General features: G+C 40.2%; 1 protein-coding gene across 2 annotated transcripts in view; it reads left to right on the forward strand.

The window, feature by feature from the left end:
• The window catches only part of LOC126189024 (probable Dol-P-Man:Man(7)GlcNAc(2)-PP-Dol alpha-1,6-mannosyltransferase), a 156,790-nt gene that overhangs the window by 25,601 nt on the left and 106,700 nt on the right, over window positions 1-24,489 (forward strand). The gene's annotated exons all lie outside the window — the stretch shown is intronic.

A 24,489-nucleotide genomic window follows, 5' to 3' on the forward strand; every position in this document is an offset into this window, starting at 1 on the left:
GTCATGTTTTTTGATTAGGAGAAAACCTACAACAGCTGGTGGAGGACTGGTATCCTTTGTACTCTCTACATGTCGGGCTTCAGAGGCACCATTTCCATCCGGGAAAAGTGTGTGCCTCAGGGTTCTGTCCTGAACGTCGTCATCTTTGCTATCACCACTAACCCTGTTATGGCCTATCTCCAACTTGGCATCTCCAGTTCCCTTTTTGTTGACGATTTTTCCATTTATTGCAGTTCTCCATGAACTTGTCTCCTTGAGTGGCACCTTCAGTGTTGGCTTGATTGTCTTGACTCGTGGAGCATTGACAAGGGCTTTCACTTTTCCACTGACAAAACATTTGTAAGAATTTCTGATGGTGCAGACAGTTTCTTCCACTGTCTTTACATCTTGGGCCTGTTGCTCTTCCGTTTGTTGAAACTATGAAATTTCTGGGGCTCATGCTTGATAGGAAATTTTCGTGGTCCTCTCACGTGTCTTACCTGGCAGCCCACTGTACCGGACCCTCAATGTCTTACGTCTCCTCAGCGGTACTTCCTGGGAAATTGATCAGACCACTCTCCTCCTTTTGTACCAATCCCCTGTCCATTTGAAACTAGACTATGGGTGTTTCATTTATACATCTTCATATCCATCCATCTTATGCTGTCTCAATACAATCCATCATCATGGCATCTGTTTGGCCACTGGTGCCTTTTACAGGAGCCTGGTTGAGAGTCTGTATGCAGTTGCTGCCGAACTCCCACTGTCATGCCGATGTGATGTTCTCCACAGTGAATATACATACAGTTCATCTGCCTTGCCTGTCCACCTATCCTGTGCCTCCTTCTTCGATGATTCCTTTGACCACCAGTATGGGGTGTGTCCCTCTTCTCTGCTACATTCTGGAGTTCACGTTTGGCTATTGCTCCAGCAGCTTAACTTCACGCTATCTGCCACTTTCCCAATGGATGTGAAGCCTTCACCACCTTGACTTCACGCAGTGGCCCATTTTCACCTTGGACTTAATTTGCTTTGTAAGGACGTCACTCCAGAGTTGCTCTATCAGCGTAAGTTTCTTGACCTTCACACAGAACTTCACAATAGTACCTTTATGTATATGGATGGCTCTCGGACTGACTGTGATGTCGGACGTACCTTCATCATTGGCACTGACATTTTTCAGTATCAGCTTATGGAAAACTGCTCAGTATTTATAGCAGAGGTTTTCACCCTGTATCAGTCCACGCAGTACATCTGGTGATACAGGCTTTTCAATTGTGTCATTTACTCCGAGTCTCTCAGTGCCCTTCAGATCCTCTGTGTGCTGTACACCGTCCATCCCTTAGTGCAACGAGTCTAGGAAAGCTTTCAATTGCTCACTCTTGATGGAGCCATTGTGATGTTTATGTGGGTCCCTGGTCACATCCGTCTGATGGGAAATGAGGCCACTGGCACTGCTGCCAAGGCTGCAGTCCTTGTACCTCGGCCTGCTAGTTCTTGCATTCCCTCTGATGAAATCTGTGTTGCCGTCTGTCAGTAGGTGGTGACACTTTGGCATCATCACTGGTCTTCCCTTCATGGGAACAAGCTACAGAGAATTAAACCTCTCTATGTGGCTTGGCCAATCTCCTCTTGGCCCTCTTGCTGTGCGGAGATCATTTTAGCTAGGCCATGTATTGGACACTGTCGTTTTAGCCATCGCCATTTGTTAAGTGGTGGTACTCCACCACTTTGTGCCCATTGTCACAAATCTTTAATGGTTCCCCATTTCTTAATGGAATGGCCTTTTTTTTAACCACTTACGAGTTATCGGCCTTTTTAGCAAACGACGTGTGGGCTGTCAACTGTTTTTTACTTTTTAATCATTTTAGCAGTGTGTTGAAGGCCATTTAATCTTTAGTTTGGGACCTCCATTGTCTCTATGACATATTTTATGCCCCTTTCTCAAAGAGAAAGTCTCTGTTTTTAGCTGTCTTTCCTTCCGTTGATTGGGCTTAACATGTAGTCATTTTTAACTCCTTTTCCATCTTCATGTTTTACGGTTCTGTGGGCGTGTATGACCTTAGTTGTTTTTGTGCCCTAAAACAAAACAAACAAACAGATTATGTTGCAACAGAAGTCACTGTCCATTTGAATTACCCCATTTCAATTTACTTTATAGTATTTTACGTCATGTGGTTAATTAATCCTCCTTGGAATTGTGGCTAGTAAAAACTGTGGTTCCAGAGGTCACTATGAGGGGCATTCAATAACTAATCCAACACATTTTTTTCCCCTGAAAGTGGGTCAATTGTATTTAGCATCCCAATACACCATATTATTCCCCATTGTTTTGATTGCAGAAACCTAATTTTCAACATAATCTCCATTCAGAGCGACTGCCTTAAACCACCTTACTGGGAGGGCCTATATGCCCGCATGATAGCACTCGATGTCAGAACCAGTGTCTTGCTGCACCAATAACCTGCCCATCATCCACATACAGCTTCCCACTGAGAGCATTCTACATTGGGCCAGACAGGTGTAAGTCGGAAAGTGTGAGATCTGGGCTGTAGGGTGGTTGAGGAAGAACAGTCCAGTGAAGTTTTGTGATCTCTTCTCGGATGCACAGACTTGTGTGAGACCTAATGTTGTCATGTAAGAGGACAAGTTTGTTTGCATTTTTTTGACAGTGAATGTGCTGAAGCCATTTCTTCGATTTCCTGAGGGTAGCACAATACATTTCAGAGTTGATTGTTGCACAATGAGGGAGGACGTCAAACAGAATAACCCTTTCAGAGTTCCAGAATACTGTTACTGTGACTTTACGGGGTGATGATGCAGCTTTGAACTATTTCTTCAGAGGAGAGGTGGTGTGTTGCCACTCCATGGATTGCCATTTTTTTCTGGTTCAAAGTAATGAATCCATGTTTCGTCCCACGTGATGATGTTTGATAAAAAATTTTCTTGATCAGCCTCATATTGGGCAAGCAATTTTTCACAGGTGGTCCTTTGTTATTCTTTATGGTATCGTGTTAGGCGGTGAGGAATCCTGTGAGCACACATCCTTGAGCACCCCAGCTGACAGATGAGTCTGGCAGTAGTACCGACAGAGATGTCCAGTTGTGCAGTGCAGTGTTTGATTGTCAGCCATCACTCACCTCATACAAGAGTGTCTGCACATTACATCATTGCAGAAGCACATGAGATATTGGACAGATTTGCATTACCTTGTTGTGATGACGACAGACACTTCGCCCAATAACTCTATAGTTTCGTTCAGTGTCAGGGCTCTGTAGACATTGTGCAAGTGCCTATGAATATCCGTGATGCTCTGATTTTCCCCCAAAACAAACTCAGTGACCGCTCTCTGCTTGGAACACATCTTCATTACAGATACCATTTTGAAGGCTACTTAAAGCTCTACCACTTATTGGAACTCCATGAAACTATAGGGGCTAAAGCCGGAATATTCCACAATGTTCCACAACAAAATTCATATTTTTTCAACCAAAATTGGCTGAGGGGAAAAAAAAAGATGATTTGCATTATGTGAATGCTCCTCATATTTGCTTGTCTGATAAGCTTCCAGTTCCCACCAACTGTTGCCTATAGTAGGATCAGCAGTCCATTAATGCACTTGTATGGTGTTAGCTCAATACAATTTTTGTTTCTTCTGTACAAAAAGGGTCAGTCATTTTGTGTTCTATTGTGTTACGTTAAACTGACACCATTAGCTTCATGTAAATATCAGTCTTGTAGAATTAAAAAAGGCAAAAAAAATGTGATGTGTTCTTGTGAAGTGTGCTCAAAAATCTTGTATGTTTGATTGTTTTTTGTACAGTTACTGGCCCTTCAATCCATATATTTATTTACTGACTACATAAATTCAAATTATTCATGTTTGAAGATCAATGCTTCAAATCAGAGACATCCACTTCTTGTCTTAGAAACTTAAAATTTTCTGATGTTTTTATGCTTAGTGTCTGTGGTGTAAATGGTTATCTTTGTCAAAAATTGCATCCAGTAGCCTTCTCGAAACAAAATGTTTAGAACAAGTAACCTGACATTTGACTCAAATTGATAATGTGCTTAGAAATAAAAAAATGCGGAATATTCACATTTTTTGATCGTGCTGTGTGCCTCTGACCCACTCATCAAATCCGAATTTCAGAAACTGAGCTTTTTAAAATATTTTGTAAATCTCCTTTCATGTACACAACAAATGCTGAATTATAGTTTGTACAACACGTGCTTTTATAGCTATCATTCGCTAGGTATTTTAAGTACCTTTTCTGTCATAACTGTTTTCCGTGTGGTATATCATATAGTGTGGCTTTAGTAAAAAGAAGCTATACTCATAAATAAATAATTTAGGAGCAAGGGAGACCCCCCCCCTCTCTCTCTCTCTCTCTCTCTCTCTCTCTCTCTCTCTCTCTCTCACACACACACACACACACACACACACACACACACACACACACACACACAAAACAATTTGGGATTGAAGGTGGAGTTTGTGTCAAGTGGGGTGGGTAAAGGGTAGGGTGGGGAGGGGGGGAATGGAGAGAGAGAGAGAGAGAGAGAGAGAGAGAGAGAGAGAGAGAGAGAGAGAGATGGGTCACGGTGGTGGGTAGCTAGCAGAGGGAGGCAGCAGGTTTGCTGGCTAGGACTGGGAGAGGGAGGGGTGGCAGATGCACAGTCTAGGCATTCGATACACGGGTATTGAAGCCAGTGGGGTATGGCACACAACAAAAATGATATGGATTAAGGAGGGGGTGACAGGAAATAAAGACTGTTGGGTGGAGGATGTGCATTAAAAGAGTTTGGGGCCAAGAGGGTTATGGAAGCAAACGGTGTGTTGCAAGGATAACTTCTATCTGCGTGGTTCAGAAAAGCTGGTAGTGGAGGGAAGGATCCAGATGGCCCAAATTGTGAAGCAGCCATTGAAATTGAGCATGTTGTGCCACTGGATGGTCAACTTTGTTCTTGGCCACAGTTTGGCAGTGACCATTTATTCTGGTGGACAGCTGGTGGGTTATCAAAACAGCTTGAAAAGTTTTCCAGTGGCTGCAGTGGAGTTGGTGTATACCATGGCTGCTTTCACAGGTGGCCTGCTCTGTGATAGGGTAGAACAAATCTGTGACTGGACTGTAGTAACAAGTGCTGGGTGAGTGGATTGGACAGGTCTTGCACCTTGCTCTTCCACACGGATATCCCTGTGGCAAGGAATTGGGAGTGGGAGTGGCATAGGGATGGACCAGACCTAGATGTTGCATAGTTTGGGTAGGTGATGGAATATCACTTTAGGAGGAATAAGAGATATACTTGAGTAGGATGTCTCTCATTTCTGGGCTTGTTGATAGATAATCAATAGTTCCATTGTTCCATTCCGGGGTGATACTGGGTGAAAAAGGGGCCATTTCTTTGTGGCTGATTCTTGGGGGGTGGTGGGAGGATTAGGGGTGGATAAGGATATGGTACAGGGATTCTGTTTTTGGACTGGGTTTTGGGGTTGGAGGGGGGGTGGGGGGGCAGGCCCTCGTGAGACCTTTAGCACACCGAGCAAGGAGTTCTTGTCACAGCAGATATTCCATTCAGGTTTGACAAGGCTATATGAATGGGAATTTTTGGTATGAAGGGACGACAGCTTTCAGAATGCAGTTACTGTTGGTGGTTAATGGGTTTAATATGGACAGAGATGTGGATGGAGTGATCAGAGAGATGGAAGTCAACTTTCAGAAAGGTGACACATTGGGTTGAGGAGGACCAGGTGAAGTGGATAGGAGAGAAGGTGTTGAGATTGTGGATGAATGATGATTTGTGTTGGCCTGAGTCCAGATCATGAAGATATCATCATCGACCTGAATGACAAAAGGGGTTTGGGGTTTTGGGAGGCTTGGAGCATTTGCTCTAGATGGTCTATGAAAGGGTTGGCATTGGAAGGTTCCCTTCCAGGTGCCTGTGGCTCTGCTGCAGATTTGTTTCTATACCTTCCCCTCAACAAAGAAGTAGCTGTGTGGCAGGATATAGTTGGTAAGCTGTATGAGGAATGAGGTAGTGGATTTGGAGACTGAAGGACATTGGGAGAGGTAGTGTTTAGTAGCGCAAGGCCACAAGTTTGAGAGTGTTGGTGTATAGGAAGGTGACATCAGCAGTGACAATTAGGGATTCAGGTGGTAAAAGGATGGGGATTGTGAGAAATCAGTGGGAACTTGTTAGTGTCTTTGATGAGTGAAGCTAGGTTAGGTGGAGGTGTTGCTTAACAAGAGCAGAAATTCTTTCAGTGGGAGTGCAATAACTAGCTACAATGGGGTGTCCAGGATTTTTGGATCTTGGGTAGCATGTAGAAGGCGGATGTATTGGGCATTGTTACGATGAGGAGGGAGATGGGCCTTAGAGAAATTCTGGAATGGACATGAGGATTTCAGCAGGGATTGGAGGTTATGGTGGATTTCCTGGATGAGATAAATCACAGCATTGTCATTGTGTGTCCAGCTGGCACAGTATAGTGGTGTGTGTGTGTGTGTGTGTGTGTGTTTGTGTGTTTGTGTTTGTGTGTTTCGGCGGGGGGGGGGGGGGGGTAGGGGGTCAGGTTGTGTGCATGAGCACTTATGCTGTTCGGTGAAAGTCTCCTTTACTCCTAATTTTTTTTCTCAATTTGCCCAGAACTTTCTTATTTATTGATATTCGCATATGTAACACATACTTTCTATGTTGCTAGACTTAAGAAGTTTCTTTCTTTGTATAATTTATTTTAATCTTTTACACTTTCTTTCTGAATCAGCCCCCTTTTAGGAAAGAAAGTCTGTCTTGTTCAGAAGAGAGCCGTCTGAATTAGGAGTCAAGTCCATCCAAGACATCCATGCAAAATCTCAAAAACTGCAGATAGTCATACTGAAGTTGCACTACGTTTTTCTCTCTGTGTTGTTTGTCAATAGGAACTGCTTTTTCGACCACAGAAATGTTAGCCTATCATGACCATAGTATAAGGTCAAAACATCACTTTCATATCAACAGGAAAGTTTAGAGTTTCGTGCAGAAAAAAGTATATTCCTCAAGCACTAAAGTGTTCAACTCACTACTGCCAGACATCAAATGTGTTATGGTGCAACACCACAAGTTATGAGCTAAATGAAGAAATACCTTCTCAAAATAGTACTAATAATAATAATCACCCAGTGAATTTTTTGAAGTAAATGAATATGTGTAAATAGTCTGCTGTATTATAGAACATTTCACCAGTGCTCATACTAAATTATGGACTCAACTTCATGCAAAGTAACACATACCAAATCATTGACAAGATTTTATGTTCAGGTGTAAGATATATTAATCAGTGTAATGGCTTCATTTTGGCTTGTGGTAACAGATGAACTGTTGCTTTAAGTATGTTTAATGTCAATATTACTACATGAGTATTTACATATTTTTTGTTACATCTTTTTGCTTATACCACTGAACTCTACCTTGTAAAATCTGATCAGTTTCTTATCCTAGCATTTCATATAATAAAAATTATTTTTATATTTTAAGCATAATAATATACATGGCTCCTCACGTAATGCTGACACTCTTAATATATCATAAACAATTACAGATTTAAATTGAGGTTTTTAATAAGTGGTAGTAAGGAGTGTGTGTGTGATGCATAGCTAATACCTGTAATTTCTGTTACTGCATGTGTGTTGAAGCAATGATACTTTTCTGTGGTTCTGTTTTTGTTTTAATGGCATTCTTTAGCTATCAAAAACAGAAATGTGGTGATATTATGCTTGTCTAATGTTTGTAGTTAAACTATTTTCAAAACTAATGAGATGATATATCACAAACAAAGGGCAAGCCTTTTGCTGCAGGAAAATTCACCTTAAATGCTCTATAAATGTTGTATACTGATTCTGATACAATACGAGATCTGTTGGAAAAGTATCTGACCTTTGGCCGGGAAAAAGAAACTGGCTTACCTGGAGTGTTGGACACTTAACCACCCTCAGAGTAGTTCCCTTGGGACTCTAGACACTTCTCCCATTAGTGCTGCCATTGTTGGAAGCATGCCGAAAAAGCCTCTTCCAGAATGGCGTTTAGCTTGGCTGTCGTTGCTGCCATATTGTCCTCTCTTGTCTGAAATCATGTTCCTTCCAGTAGCCTATTGAGTTTGAGGAACATCAAGAAGTCACAAGGGGCCTTATCAGGAGAGTAAAGAGCCTGTTGAAGCATAGGCATCTGGTTTTTCAGCAAAACTGTCTGAATCAAGTGCGAGGAATGTGCTGGGGCATTGTTGTGATGAAGACGCCAGTTTCGTGTTGACTTCAAGTCCAGTCTCTTGTGGCACAAGTAGGTGATGGAGAAAATCCCTGTAGTACTCATTGCTGAGAGTTTGACCCTGTGGTTTGTACTCAGGGTGTATGAGGGGCATCTGAAAAGTCCGTGCAAAAATAAAAACTACTTACATGTTTGAGGTAAACCTTTTTTATGTTTCAACATAGTCTCCTTTTAGACTTATACACTTCATCCAACACTTTTCTAATTTGTTGATCCCTGCTGAATAATAGGAATTGTCCAAGTCTGCAAAATAGCTATTAGTTGCTGCAATCACCTCCTCATTTGAATAAAATCTTCGTCCCATCAGCCATTTCTTCAAATTGGGGAACAAATAGTAGTCCGAGGGAGCCAAGTCTGGAATATAGGGGGCTGTGAAATGAGTTGGAATCCTATTTCCATTAATTTTGTGACCACAACTGCTGAGGTTTGTGTTGGTGCATTGTTGTGATGGAAAAGGACTTTCTTGCGGTCCAATTGCCAGCATTTTTCTTGCAGCTCGGTTTTCAGACGGTCCGATAACAATGAATAATATGCATCTGTAATAGTTTTTACCCTTTTCCAGAGAGTCGGTGAGGATTATCTCTTGCGGATCCCAAAAGACAGTGGCCATAACCTTTCTGGCGGAAGGAATGGTTTTCACCTGTTTTGGTGCAGATTCTCCCTTGGTAACCCATTGTTTAGATTGTTGTTTGGTCTCAGGAGTACAATAATGTATCCTTGTTTCACCCACAGTGACGAAACAATGCTTAAAGTCCTGTGGATTCTTCCTGAACAGCTGCAAACCATCCTTGCAACACTTCACACAATTCCATTTTTGGTCAAGTGTGAGCAGTCGCGGAACCCATCTTGCGGATAGCTTTCTCATGTCCAAATGTTTATGCAAAATATTGTGAACCCATTTATTCAAGATGCCCACAGCACTAGCAATCTGATGCACCTTAACTCTTCTGTCATCCATCACCATATCATGGATTTTATCAATGATTTCTGCAGTTGTAACTTCCACAGGGTGTCCAGAACGTTCAGCAGCACTTGTGCCCAAATGGCCACTCCGAAAATTTTGAAAACACTTGTAACTATTCTAATCAAAAGTGCAGAGTCACCATAATGTTTATCAAGCTTCTCTTTAGTCTCCTGAGGCATTTTGCCTTTCATAAAGTAATGTTTAATCACCACACAAAATTCTTTTTCATCCATTTTTTGACAGTCACTAGACTTCCTTGATTCACGTGAAACACAAAGAAATACACCAATACGTGCCTTCGGTGCCTTCTCTCAGACTCTGCACAGACTTTTCAAATGCCCCTCGTACTGCACCACACCAGGGGAGTCAAGGAAAGCAGTCAGTATCACTCTGATGTTGCTGTGCACTTGGCAGGCCTTCTTTGGTCTTGGTAATGAGGAATGCTTCCACCGTAACAACTGGGATTTGGTTTCAAGGTAGTACCTGTACACCCAGGACTCTTCACCAGTGATTGTGGTGTTCACGAAGTCAGGGTCACTGTTTATGGTGTCCAGCACGTCCTGTGAGACTTCAACACAAAGTCACTTTTGCTCCACCACCAGCAGCATCAGCATCAGCATGAGTTTCACTGACACACTCCTCGTGGCCAAATCTTTGGTCACAGTGGAATGTCTCAGAAAAGTGCTGGTGCCCACCTCTTCCACAATTTCTCTGACACACACACAGTGGTTCTGCATCACTACAGTGTTCACTTGAGCAATGGCGTGGTCATTTTGGCATGTTGATGGCCAGTGGGAGCATGGCTTGCTTCCACCGATGTGCAGCCATCATTAAACTGGTTGTACCACTCCATAATCCGTGTGATGCACATAACATCACACCAAAAATTGTCTGAAAATTCCATATGGTTTCCACCAGGCTGGCACCCAGTTTCTGGCAAAATTTGATGCAGTAGCACTGCTCTAATTGTACCATCATTTCCCTTGCAATGAAAAACTGACACAAGCACTACACACTACCTCACACAACTGCTGTTTGCCACCAACTGATGTTATTGACAGCCAGGAAAAAAATCATGCATGCATATGAAGATTCAAGGTTGGCTCATACAATCTCAGTAGATTCAAATCCATCAGGCATTCGTTAAAAAAAATGAGGTTGCATGCTCTTCTAACAGACCTCATATATGAAATTGTTGCAATGTCAGTTGTGTCTGCCAGCTTACTTGCTAATGCAGCAGAAACAGCAAGTCTTCCCTACAGAAACACCAGCCACACAGGGAAAAATTAACTACTCTTTTCATGTGCTGGCCATTTTCACAACAGCTGTATCTAAATTACAGTAGTTCAAAAGAAAAACATGCTTTGCCTGCTGCAGATTAAGTTTTTCTATTCATCATGCGCACCCAGATGTGTTTTGTCGTAGTTACGAGGCATCTTCAGAGGGTGTCCTGAAATATTAAATGATTTTTTTGTTTGCACATATAGGCTATCATTTACACTTATACATTATAGATTTAAAACAGTTAGTCGAAGCTTGTAAAATGAAATGGAAAAGTACTTACAGATCTGTGCCTAATTCGTTATTTTTAAGCCAAACAGCTTTCTCCCTGGTGGCAAACTGGTTGAAGGTTTGCAGTTTTCCTTTTGGTCACTGTTTTCAATCTGTAGCAATTTAGCTACCTTTTCTGTGTGTATAGTGTCATTTGCTTCTGTAAGTGCTGCCAAATTTATCAGGTTTTGCTTTCAACTGTTTTTTTTCTGTGTTTATAAGGGTGCTGTGTAAGTTCTGTGTGTGTATGTGTGCTTTTATTATTTTATTTTTTTCTTCACATTTATATCCTTGGGAGAGAAATGGAATTTGTGATCATCTATTGGGATTACTGTGTATTATATGATCAGTCAGTGTAAACAGTGAGTATTTAGTCATATTCACTTGGTCATTTAGCAGTATTTTCCGTTAGCCTTTGTTCTGTACAGGCCGGCCGAAGTGGCCGTGCGGTTAAAGGCGCTGCAGTCTGGAACCGCAAGACCACTACGGTCGCAGGTTCGAATCCTGCCTCGGGCATGGATGTTTGTGATGTCCTTAGGTTAGTTAGGTTTAACTAGTTCTAAGTTCTAGGGGACTAATGACCTCAGCAGTTGAGTCCCATAGTGCTCAGAGCCATTTGAACCATTTTTGTTCTGTACATGTGGTAAATTTTTTGTGAGGTTAGGACATATCTTTCATTATTTATTCTAACTATTTTCATGTCTTTCTCTCTTGTAGTAGGTTTATGATTATATTCTCTTAAATGTTCTGCAAAAGTTGAATGGCTTGTACCATATTTCGGATCAACTGGCCAACGGGGTACAACCCGTTGGCTTTGACCAATGATGTCATAAGTTGCTCGTAGATATTAATGTCTTTAGTTTCGAGCCATAGATAATAAGTCGGTTGTCTGCTGTGGATAAGCACCATCATTGTAAATCGAAATAAATGAATGTGTTTTTAAAAGACAGTACTAGACATTGCGTAAGATTTTTTTTCATTTGCATTGATTTAAATAATTGATTCTTTCCAGTTCTTTCGGTACTTAATTTCATTCTTAGTGATTTTGAGATAATTTGGAAGAATAGCTTTTCATTTAGAAGAATGTTTAGCTTTTCATTTTCGTTTTTAGTTATGGATTTATCTATTCCCTTGAATATGGAAGACTTAAAGCAGGCTTTTGGCATAGATATGATGGCAATCATTCAATTTTTGCAAATGTCTGGTCTTCTTGCTGATTACATTTGATGTTGTGAGTGCGTTGAACACATGCGCCTGCGAACATATGTGTCTGCCCTTCATACTCACAATTTATTCATACGGAAGTGTAGCAAGGATTGACTATGGTGCTCAGTTAGACGAAGAGCCTGGTTTGAGAAATCGAAGCTGGCCTTGAGGGATATAATAGAAATTACATACTGTTGGTGTTTGAGAGATCCTGTGTGGTTGTGTGCGCATGAATATTGTGTGAGTGAGTGTACCATTTTAGACTGGTATTCATTTTATAGCGAAGTTTGTGGGGAATATATTGAGTGTAGGGGGCCTTTGGGGGGAGGGGGAGGGGGAAGGGGTGCTATAGTAGAGATTGATGAGTCTAATTTCAGTTACACAATGTGATGATGTAGTTTTTAAATTAGTTCCTAATTGAATGAAGAAAGTGTTGATAAAATTAATTGAAGGTCATGTTGCAGAGGGTTCTGTAGTTTTTTTCCGATGGTTTTTCTTCATATAGGGATTTGGTGAATAGGGGTTTTCAGCATCTTGTCATGAATCATAAAACTGAATTCAGATCTTCATCAATTGGAGGTTGTACCAATAGTATAGGAGGTTATTTGTCAGCCATAAAATCTGTTGTAGGGAGGGGGACACGACACATTTTGACAATACAGAGCCATTCAGATGGATATACATAATGTACCTGTTACATATTGCCCATTTAAGTGTGTCATTTTGCAGTCATTTCTCATTTTCCCTTACTTAGTACTAGTATCACTAGGTTTTTTCAGTTCGATACAAAGACTACTGAAGGCGAAAAGACCAACATTTGTAAAATTTGTATCCCATACTTCACTTGACGACGTATACAGGTCAACTGAAGTGCAGGATATTGGTGCTACACAGACGAAAAAAGCAACATATGTATCATTGATATCATTTACCTACATAGGTCAACTGAAGAACAGGATACAAATGTTAGGTATGTCACTATTTTTCGCCTTCGCTAGCACTAGTATCTTATTCTTCAGTTGACATATACAGGCCAACTGAAGTACAGGGTACACGTGTTATAAATGTCATTATTTCCCATTCACTAGTACTAGTATCCTATTCTTCAGTTGACTTACATAGCTCAACTGTAGAATGGGATACAAATTTTGCTGTTGTCAACTGAAGTATGGAGTACAAATTTTATATATGTCGTTTCTTTCCGCCTTCGCATAGTTGAACTGAGGTACAGGATGCCTATGTTATGTACGTCGATTTCTTCGTTTTTGTTAGCAGTAGTATCCTATTCTTTAGTTGGCATATATAGGTCACCTGAAGTATGTGATACAAATATTTTGTGTGTAGGTCTTTTCGCCTTCGCTAGTAATGCTATCTACGTAAGAACAGAATGCTGCTAGTAGTGGAGGCAAAAGAAAAAACATCTGCAAAATTTGTATCCCATACTGTAGCTAAGCTATACAGATCAACAGAAGTTCGAGATATAACTTATATATGTGTCAACTGAAATATTCCATGCTACCGTTACTTCTATCCCTTTTTTTCTTCACTTTTTACAGAAGTACTAGAACTCAAAAAAGTGATATTCTTAACATTATGTTCGAAATATTACTAGATGTGACATATGTGTACCATCTGTTTTCTCTCCTGCATTCCTTTGTTTATGAACAGTCATCTTTGCTGTTAATTCTGTCTAATAAATCATCTCTGGCAAATTCTGATGTCATTGGTCAAAGCTGACGGTCATATCCCATTCATCAGTAGTGACCGAGCGAGGTGGCGCAGTGGTTAGACACTGGACTCGCATTCGGGAGGACGACGGTTCAATCCCGGGTCCGACCATCCTGATTTAGGTTTTCTGTGATTTCCCTAAATCGCTCCAGGCAAATGCCGGGATGGTTCCTTTCAAAGGGCACGGCCGGCTTCCTTCCCCGTCCTTCCCTAATCCGATGAGACCGATGACCTTGCTGTCTGGTCTCCTTCCCCGAAACAACCAACAAAATTCATCAGTAGTCCCCATATTTCCATGCACTGATATGTTCTTTGTACTGGATGTCGAATGTCCTGCTGGTTGTCCTACATATCTTCCATCACATTTGTTATATTGTAATTGGTATATTCCTATTTTCTGGTAGACATCTGTGTCTTTTGTTATTTTTGGAATGTACTTTTGGATTGAATTGTCTGTTTTGAATGCCATGTTCATACATTGTCTTTTGAAATTATTTGTTATTTTATGTGTAAATTAGTGCTTGTAGGCCATTGTTTACCATTTTGAATCTTCTTTCTTGTTTTCATGTCTTCTTTGTGTCACTGTTTGCTGTGTGTGCTATTTGTGTGGTTTTATGCTGTGCTGTTGTTTGAGGCTGAGTATATGTCCTGTTTATTGACTGTATTTGTTGTTTAATCACATTGTTCAAATTTATGTCTAGATTGCTATTGTATCCAATGTTTGTTGCTATTTGTGTGATGATGCCTGTTTCTCTCTAGCAGCTTTCTGTGCTAAGCCGTTCTGTGTAGAGTCTATGAAGCATGTTTCTGGGGGCTGATTTCTTATGTGAGTAGGGTTGATTTGAAATCTGATTTATGACTGTGTCCATTGTAGGTTTTGTGAACCTTATCTTTTTGTGTGCTGTTCTTATATCTGTATGCAGTTGATTAATTTTTGCTGGAGGTTCATCAGTTAAACAAAGGATGTCATCCATAGATCTGATTCAATAAAGTCTGTTGTAATTGATTGTGATAAAGTTTATAAAAATCAGGTTTTGGACATAGGTTATCAAAATGTTGGCTATGATACCTGACACTGGGGATCCCATTGGTTGCCATCTTCTTGTAAATAGTACTCATTATGAAATTGAAAGTAGTTCATTCAGCTATCAGTTCCAGTATTTTGTGTATTTCTGTGATGGGTTCATCAGATAGTTGGCTCTTATCCTTCAGGTTTTGTTTTATGATGTTTATTGTTTCTGTTACTGGTATGTTAGAGTACGTATTATCTATGTTGAAAGAGAATAGGGCAGATGTGTCTGGGATTTTTATACCTTTTATGAGTTGCATTAACTGTGAGTTTTTTCATATAGTTCTGTCTTCTTCTATTTTATAGGTTTCAGATACTAATTTCAACATGTCCTTCAAATTTGTAAGTGGGAGCTTTTTTAAAGTTTATAATCAGACGTAAAGGGATATTAGTTTTATGGATCTTTGATTGGCTTTGGAGGGTGGGTGCAGTGGGTAAAGGGATATTAGTTTTATGGATCTTTGATTGGCTTCGGAGGCCGGGTGCAGTGGGATTACTCCATATTAATTATCCTTTTTCTCAGTCATCTAAATTAATATGGAGTAATCCCACTGTACCCACCCCGATGCCAACCAAATATCCGTTATGCCCGATCAGAGCCCATTATTTGGCAATCACTAGGGCTTCAGAGCATGCTGACTTCAAGCCATCTATGGTACATCTAGCAGGACATAGTCTGTGATGTTTAAGTGCTCCGTAGTTTGTTGAACTCCGCAGTCAAAGGGTTGATGATGTGGGATAACCCCAATACTTCAAATTGTCTTCTGGCATTGCTACCCTGTTCTCAGCCTGTTCAGAGTCTTCCATATGGGCCATTCGTTGGTGAAACCAGCAGCTAGACTATTCTAATGTTGTCCAATGGTGTTCAGACCTCATCTTCCATACAAATAGTTGGGGACATGTCTGTTGGGCAGTTTTATCTTTTGCTCTCATGCAACTTTGTAGTGAGTGCCTGTTGGATGTCTGGAGGGGCAGTTCCAGCTAAATGTTTTAGTTTTATCCCAAGGTACAGATTTCAGACATTCGAGAATGAGTCTACCCAACTCATTAAGAGCAACACAGTAGCTGCTTGTTTAGCATGGCGGAATTGTACCAAATGGGGCTAGCATGTTCACCTGTTGATGAACTCGAAGATAAAGCTGTAGTTTTAACTTTCTTGCCACCACATTCCAGAACATTCCCACAATTTTGTGCAATATGTTGTTTCTTGCAGATACTTTTCATCTTAAATTAGGTGCTGCTTGAAAGCCAATGTGTGGTGTAAAGTGACCTGAAGATATTTGAGTTGGAAACATGTGCTCCAGCTGCACTCATCTTCAAGTTTCCTGAGGGTCTGTCTGTTCTTCACATGGAATGTGCACGCTTCTGTTTTGCTGGAATTTGGTTTTACGTGATCCTTGTAGTAATATTAATCTAACTCCTCCAAAGCAGAATTAATATTTATTTCCATCTGTTCAAAGATCTCACTCTGGGAACAGAGGGCGAGGTCATCACCATGGTTGAAACTTCATGCATTGTTAGGTAGGGTTTGAATCATTGGTATAAATATTAGGTAACAGAGAAGCCAAAACTCTGCTCTGTGGTAACACATTCTTTTGGATCCTCCATTGGCTGTGCTAACTTTGAAATTCTATAAATAACTTTTGATTTTGAAGGACATTTTGAATCATTCATGTAGGATAGTGATCTTTAGTTATTCCACACATTTAGATTGGAGCATTTGATTGTTGTTTGTGTCTTTAGCTTCTGTTAGATCAATGAATGCTACCCCAGTCACCATTCTTGTATCAAATCTGCATTCAATATGCTGAGTTAGATTTAACACAGGTGCTGCAGAGTCCTTACCCAGTCCGATTCTAGATTGCTGTGGGATTGAGAGGGAGTCGACTGCTTCTACTTGTAAAAGTCTCTTATGGTTCATTCATTCAAAGGTCTCATAGAGATGATATAGAAGAGAGATGGTGTGTAATTACTTGGGTCGTCAAATTGCTTGCCTGGTTTCACAGTGGCACATACACAACACTTCTTCCTTAGCATTGAGATCTGACATTAACTGAGACAGTTATTGAGGAAAGTTAGGAGCCTGGCATACATTTTTGGACCAGAATGTTTTATGTTTTCAATTCTTAGTGTATTTACCAGGTTTATAACTGATATTGGTCCCTGCAGTTATTCAGTTGGGAAATATCACTCCATTTGTCTTTCTGAGACATGCATACTTTACTTAAGACTTAGGAATGCAACAACCTGATATACCATTATTAATGAGGTTACCTGCTATTTGATCACCAGAAACATTGGGATGTACTGATCTCTTCAACAATCTCCATGCTTGTTGACTGCTTCTCAACATATCTAGTTCTTCCACGAGTTCTGTCTACTTCTCTCTGTTGACTTCAGTGAGTATGTTGTTAAAGCGGTGGCCAGCTGTTTTTGTGTCCTTATTCCATGGATTTCCCTTGAAAAGTTGAAGGTATTTCTTTAGTTGTTGCCCTGTACTCAGAAGTTTGTTAGTATGTAATTGGTTCTGCAACTCTGAGGAATAGTCATCTGTGAGTGCTTGTGTACTATTTCAGAAAGTTGTTCGTAGGGCTCAAGTGTATGGACTAGTTCAGTTATCTTCTGATCCAATATGACTGAATTTCTGCCAATTAGCCTTTCTGAAGTTAAATCTTCAATGGTCTTATTGCCGACATAACTTTGCACATTAATGGTCATGTTGGATGTTTAGGATGGTGCCCATACAGACTTCGCACATTGTTCAGCAATGTTATCACCAACAGACAAAAGATCAGGAATATAACCACTCCTCCAGCTGCTACTATTGAATGATGTGAGTTGTTTGTTGCAATGAATTAATCTTAGCTTATAAGAGTCTGCCCATTGGATAACATTTTCACAATTTTCAACATCATCAGCTGTAACCCCATACAGTACTATGACTGTTGAAATCTCGAGTTATGGACTTAATTTTTCCTTTTTGAAAGTTCTCAGATGTGTTAAAATTGATTTGTTACCTGGAGGTTTGTACACAGAGGAAATAACACAGTCACTAAATTCAGTGGTGATAATCTCTAGTTGTATCTTTTTTTGACATCAGTTTACATGATCTTAATATCTGGTTTTGCAAACACTGAGCTCTCGCACTGTTGATGCAGCCACTTCACAACGTGAGATATACAGTGGACCCTGGGAGTAGGAGTTTGGGGGGGGGGGGGGGGGGATGGTGGTGTTGGGGTTTGTGTTAACAGCTGTCTGTGTGGGGAGCAGCCGAGACACACTGTTTTTTTGGAACAGATATCAGATCACCTTCATCTTGAGCTTCAAACCATCGCAAGGCATTATGTAGACTTGTAAATACTTCAGAAGCAGCTGATATAATTTCACCATCGATTTCTGGACCACTTGTTAATGAGATGCTGGTGACATCAGCTTTATCAGTGATGAGGTTTACAACTTCAAATGCCGCCAGCCACAACATTCGAACAGTTGCTTTGTAGTTGCTCTATGAACGTGTGAACAACAACTGAACTGCAAGCGACTGACGTACCTAGAATGAGTGAGTAATATTGTTGAATGTGAATTCCAAAAGTGCCTGTTGGATTGTATGTTGGCTTCTCTGTGAGGCAGCAATGGCTAACAAGGTAAATTGATCGAAATTGAAAAAGCCGTAGACACGACCTGTCTGAATCGGGGACTACAAAGAATGTGAATACAGACAGACATACAGATAGGCAATTATAACTCGAGAACCACTTATGCAATTTACATGTTTCTTTCTTTAACTCATGGATATATTCATTTACTATCTATTAGTATATATTAAGCTACTTCAGGTAGCACAAGAAATAAGCTGTGGCTAAATTGTAAGTCAGGTCGCAAGAAAGTGGGCTGCTGTCACGCTTTCTTGCAGTATGCTGTTTAAACTATTAGAGCAAAATCATTTGATTTAGTAATGAATCATAGACCTCAAAAAGAACCACAAAAAGTCGGCGGGAGCATGTGTTTGTCTTTCACAGTTGAGTCACAATGACACTTTCTCAGCTTTGCAGGTGATGAAACAGGCGACTTCAGAAGACAGAAATCATCATTATCGTTCAAGCGTAATCTTTTATTTAGGTACATCTTTTTGAGCTCTACAATGTGGTACTACATAACATGATGTAGTTCTTATGGACTACGTAACGTATTTCAAGAGAGCACGCTGGTGGAAAACATTTTTACTTCAAATAGATGATGAAATTTAAATGGCTGAACAGACTTTCCGAAATATAGCTAAGAACCGTCCTGATTAAACCAGCTTTCAAATAAGAAAACGGCTTTAAAATTGGCACTTTCGTTTGAGAACTATGTTGGGGCAGGCAGACAGACAGACAGACAGACTTACGGGTCAAATGTATAAACCTCCGTTCTGCATTGGGAGTTCAAATTTGCCCCCTGTGGGAGCTCCCCTCTACTGTATAGTGTCAACCATGTTCTAACAAGGGTGCGGGCAGATAAAGATTGAAAGGTCAAGAGTGCTGTGGACAAAGGGACGTATTGGCTCGAAAGGTTGCCAACTTTTAGTCAAGCGTGCTCCATACGCACATTTGGTAGTAGCTATGACATAAATTACGACAAGGAATAAAATGATTTTGTGAAAGCACATTATACAGACATTCACATTCAAACATGTCTTACATTATTTGTTTCTCATTGACACACATGGCCTTACTACATCATTGAGGTTGTTGGCAGTCATAAACAAAAGGCGATATGTAGCGATCAAAATTTTTGAATGATACTCAACTTATCTTGGATATACTGTACGCATTCTGGCTGAAATTAAGCCCTGATGTTTACTGCCTTTCCTACAATTTTCTTGTCTTCTGGTGCACTCTTTGGTCAACATTGATTGTCTTGAGTTTACATTATTACTCACATTTGCAATGATTTTATAAATTAAAGTTGCTAAGTACCTTTCCCAAAACCAGTTAAGGTGAAGTTCAGTATTGGTGTAAAGTGCTGTGGATTGAGCAAAATGCGATGAAGATTTAGCCTTTTCATCCATCTTGCTTATGTCAACTGTCTAAGCTGTTCCTTTGTGCTGAACTTTTAGGTCACTGCATGAGTCACTCAATCATGTGATAACGCATGTCACATTGACTTCCGATTAAGGGTTGTCACATGATCAAGTTAGTAGGTTATTAATCAGCCTGTATTCCATTGCTTACAGCTCCACTGGTAGTTCGGGTGATAACTGCTGGGCAGTTGCCTGTATGCATTAATCCAGTGCTGGAGCTCCTTCATGTTAATAATTATGCTAATGTGCTCCTTTGGTAATTGTAAGTTTCATCTCTTTATTGATTCCATGGATCATTTGCATGATAAATCATAATGATGTGGGGCAAGTCATTTTAAATTCACAGTGCAAATTAATTTATAAATACTGCTAAATGATAAACATTTATAAGTTTTTATTTATTTATTTATTATTATACAGGTGTGAGTTAGTATTTCTATCCACCATCTTTTACACATTATAATAATAGAATTTCGTCTATGTAACATAAGGAAATGTCAAGGAGAAACTTTTTTAGTTTGTTTTCAAGTTTTACTCTGTTGTCTCTCAGATGTGTTATATCTCTGGGCAAGTGTTCAAAAAATTTAGTTGCGATATTGTGCACCACTTTTTGTACTAAAGACAATCTTAATGTAAAGTATGTACATCATTGTTTTAAACTGAGTGGTTTATTTACAACAAATTTTCTGAGGGAATAAATATTCTGTGAATCAGTAGTAAACAGATGTCAGAAGATGATAGTGGCTGAGCACCAGATTTTATTCTACATTATACTTTTGAGCAATTAAGACTTCCTTTCTTAAAGATACAAAATATTAGCTGCTATCACTGGCAGTTCCAAACAGATTGTGACTGTGATGTGAATAGCAATTTGGAGTGAGATGGGGAAGGGGAAGGGATAGCAGGGAATGGGTGGGGGAGGAGAAAAGTGCTGTCTGGCAGGGTGTGCAGGGACCAGAGACTGCCAGATGCAGCATTAGGAGGTGGAGCATGGGGGAAAAAATTGGAGAATGGAAAAGGAGAGGACCAGGGAAGGGGAAAGGACAGGGCGGCACACAAAGAGGGTGAGGGAATGTGAAAAAGCAGGACGTGAAAGGATGAGGGGGCGGAAACTTTTGAGTGGAGGATGTGGGGACAGTAGGTTACTATGAGTTGAGGCCAGGATAATTTTGGGAGTGGAGAATGTGTCGTAAGGGTAACTCCCATCTGCTCAGTTCTGAAAAGCTGGTGGTGGAGGAAAGGATCCATATGGCTTGGGTTGTGGAGTGCCATAGAAATGAAGCATGTTATGTTCAGCTGCAAGTTGTTCCACTGGGTGTTCTGCTTCACTCTTGACCACAGTTTGGCAGTGGGCATACATCATGGTGGATAGTTGGTTGATAGTCATACCAATATAAAAAGTTGTGCAATGGTTGCAGCAGAGTTGGTAGACAACATGGCTACCTTTGCAGGTGGGCTGGCCTGTGATGGTGTATGGTAATCCTGTGACAGGACTGGAATAGGAATGTCCTTTCACCTCCTCACTTTTCCCATTCCCTCTTCCTCTTTGTGTGTGCCCTCTGCCATTGTACCCAACTGTCCTTTCTCCTTTACTGCTCATGTCCTTTTCTGTTTCTCATTTTTCCCTCCAAGACCCACCTCCCGATGCTGCATCTGGCAGTCTCACCTCCCTGTACATCATGCCAGACAGCACTCTTCTCTTCCCCCACCCATTTCCTGCTATCCCTCCCCCTTCTCCACCCCACTCAAATTGCTATTCATGTTACAGTCACATTTTGCTTGGAGCTGCCAGTGATAGCAGACATGTGTGCATGAGGTGTGCATACTTGTGTGAATGTGGCTGTGTTTTCTTTGCTGAAGAAGGCTTTGGATGAAAGCTGTGATGTGTAACAGTCTTTTCGTTGTGCCTGTCTGCAACTCTATGAGTCAACTGTACAGTTAGTAGCAATCTGTCTTTTTCCAAATATCATTGATATTCCAACGTGAAGTTTCTGTTTCTTTCCAAATATTGTTGATATTCCAACCTGGAGTTTCCATTTCTTAAAGATGAGATACCCCAGAACATTATTGCATATGACATTGTTGAATGAAAATACACAGAACATGTCTACTTACTGATTTGTCTCTACCCAAGGTTTGCAACAATTACAAGTGCAAATATGGCTGAACTAAGTTGGTTTAGGAGTTCCAAAACATGATTTCCTAGTGTAAATTCTTGGAAATATGGACACCCTATTTATCATGTATCACCATTTGTTACAATTATCATTATGTAGTACCTCTAGATGTGCAGAACTAAATATGTTGTCTTTTTGAAATTGAGAATGAGACCTTTCTCAGAAAACCAGTCAATAACACTTCTAAGAACATTGTTAACCATTTCTTCAATTGCTGTTTGTAAGCTTGGATTACTTAAAATACTACTGCCATCTGCAAAAAGAACTAATTTTACTTGTTGTTCCAACAATTATAAAAATGATAGATTGCTGCTCATTGTAAAGATGACACATTGAGTTGCAGACAGGCACACTGAAAGGACTCGTGGTGTAGTGGAAATGTTGAGTCGCAGACAGGCACAACAAAAAGACTGCTAAACAAGTAAGCTTTCAGCTATATGGCCTTCTTCTGAATTAGACCCCCCCCCCCCCCCCCCCCCCACACACACACACATCATACATATTCATTCACGTAAATGCAACTCTCACATGGATGACCGCTGTGTCTAGCTGCTGAGGTCAGGCTATTGTAATATTGTCATTATTCCATCCTGGATTCTCCATTGTTTGACACTGATAAGACTGTTATACACTTAACTTCAGCCAAAACCTTCTTCAGAAAAGAAGGGAAAACATACACGCATTCACACAAGCAGGAACATCTCAGGCACATGTGGCCACTATCTCTGTCTGCTTTAGCGGGACTGGCAGTCTGACGAAAATGGCCGGAGGTAGTGGTTATACATGTATGAAGTGTGCCTCCTTGTACTTAGGTGTGTGTATTTTCTGTTCTTTTCAGAAGAAGGCTTTGGTTTTAAGTGTGTATGATTCTGCTTGTTGTATATTAGATGGAAGATCATTTACATAAATGATTTACAATGGTGGACCTGAAATTGAGCCTTGGGGAACCCCATATATGATTTCTGCCCAGTCAGGAGACTCTCCCTTGATTACACTGGTTGGGTTGCTATGAACAACTTTCTGACCTCACGTAAATCTGTGCCTGTTTATAAACACATGCAGACTGTACATGCACACACTGCCTTTCACCCACAGTAAGTAATCATAATCATAATATTTATTTCTACTCTCATCATAACCATAAAAATTTTAGTTGGTGTGTGTTCTCTATTTGAGTCAGTGGAGTTCCACAAAAATCAGGGCATGTTATTGTGCTGTAATTCGATTATTTGCAAAAGATAGGGCTAAACTATTAGTATTATCACTGTCCTTGAATTCTCAACACACTAGTTTCACTTTATTTCAGGTGAAGTGCTGTTCTTGATGCAGGAGCTCTCATATCCTTTTGTCACACATTCTCGTTCTGTCTTCAGCTGAATGAATAATTATTTCACTTCATTTTTTAGGGTTCCACACCTCAGTTGGTAAAAATGTAACCCTTATAGGACAAGGATCACTTTGTTGTCCATGTGTCTGGCTGTCTCTCTGTCTGTCTGACTGTTAAATACCCTTTTCCTCAGGAACGGGTAGATGTATCTAGCTGAACTGTATGTCACATGCTAAGGGCTATAGACCCTGGGGGGAGCGGTGTAAAGAATCAAAAGATACGGTCATTTATGTCACGTTTTTTGATACTCGCAAACTTACTTAGTAGAACTGATAGGATACTTTTTGTTGACTTAGAGTCATGAAATTTGGCAACAAGCAAGACTTTGTAGAAAAACTAAAGGAAGCATTCTGAAAATTGTGAGTTTGTAATTAAATCATATGAAAAAGATTGTCATTTGTTATTAGTGTGTCTGTGTCTGTATGTTAAGACTCATTTTTCTCAGGAACTGGTGGACACATCAAGTTGAAATTTATGTCACATACTAAGATATAGAGTCCCGTGGCAGTCTAATAAATGTAAGCTTCTATATCAAAGGTACGGTCTTCTATATCACATATTTTGGAACTTCCAATCTCACTCAACAATACCTGTGGGATACTTCCTGAATCATAAAACTTGGCAAGAAGCAAAGTTTCACCATAGAAATAAAGGGGAAAAAATCCAAAAATTGTTAATTTTAATTATCACACAAAAAAAATTCATACGTTGTATGTCTGTCTGTCTGTCCGTCTGTCCATCCAGCCATCTGTCTGTTAAGAACCCTTTTTCTCCGGAATGGTCGACACATCAAATTGAAATTTATGTGACATGCTAAGTTCTTTGGTCCCTTGATAGTGTAATAAACATTAGGTTCTAAGTCAGTGCAGTCAAAAGATACAGCCATTAATTTTTCACATTGGGATGCTTGCAAACTCACTCATCAAAACCTACAGGGTACTTCCTGTTAGCCTAGAGTCATGAAATTTTGCAAGAAGCAAGTTTTTACAGTGTAAGTAAAGGAAAAATATGAAAATTGTGAATCTGTAGTTTTTTCCTACAGTTAAATGTTACTTTTTTTATCCA

The sequence above is a fragment of the Schistocerca cancellata genome, chromosome 5 (genome assembly GCF_023864275.1).
Source record: "Schistocerca cancellata isolate TAMUIC-IGC-003103 chromosome 5, iqSchCanc2.1, whole genome shotgun sequence".
Taxonomy (NCBI): domain Eukaryota; kingdom Metazoa; phylum Arthropoda; class Insecta; order Orthoptera; family Acrididae; genus Schistocerca; species Schistocerca cancellata.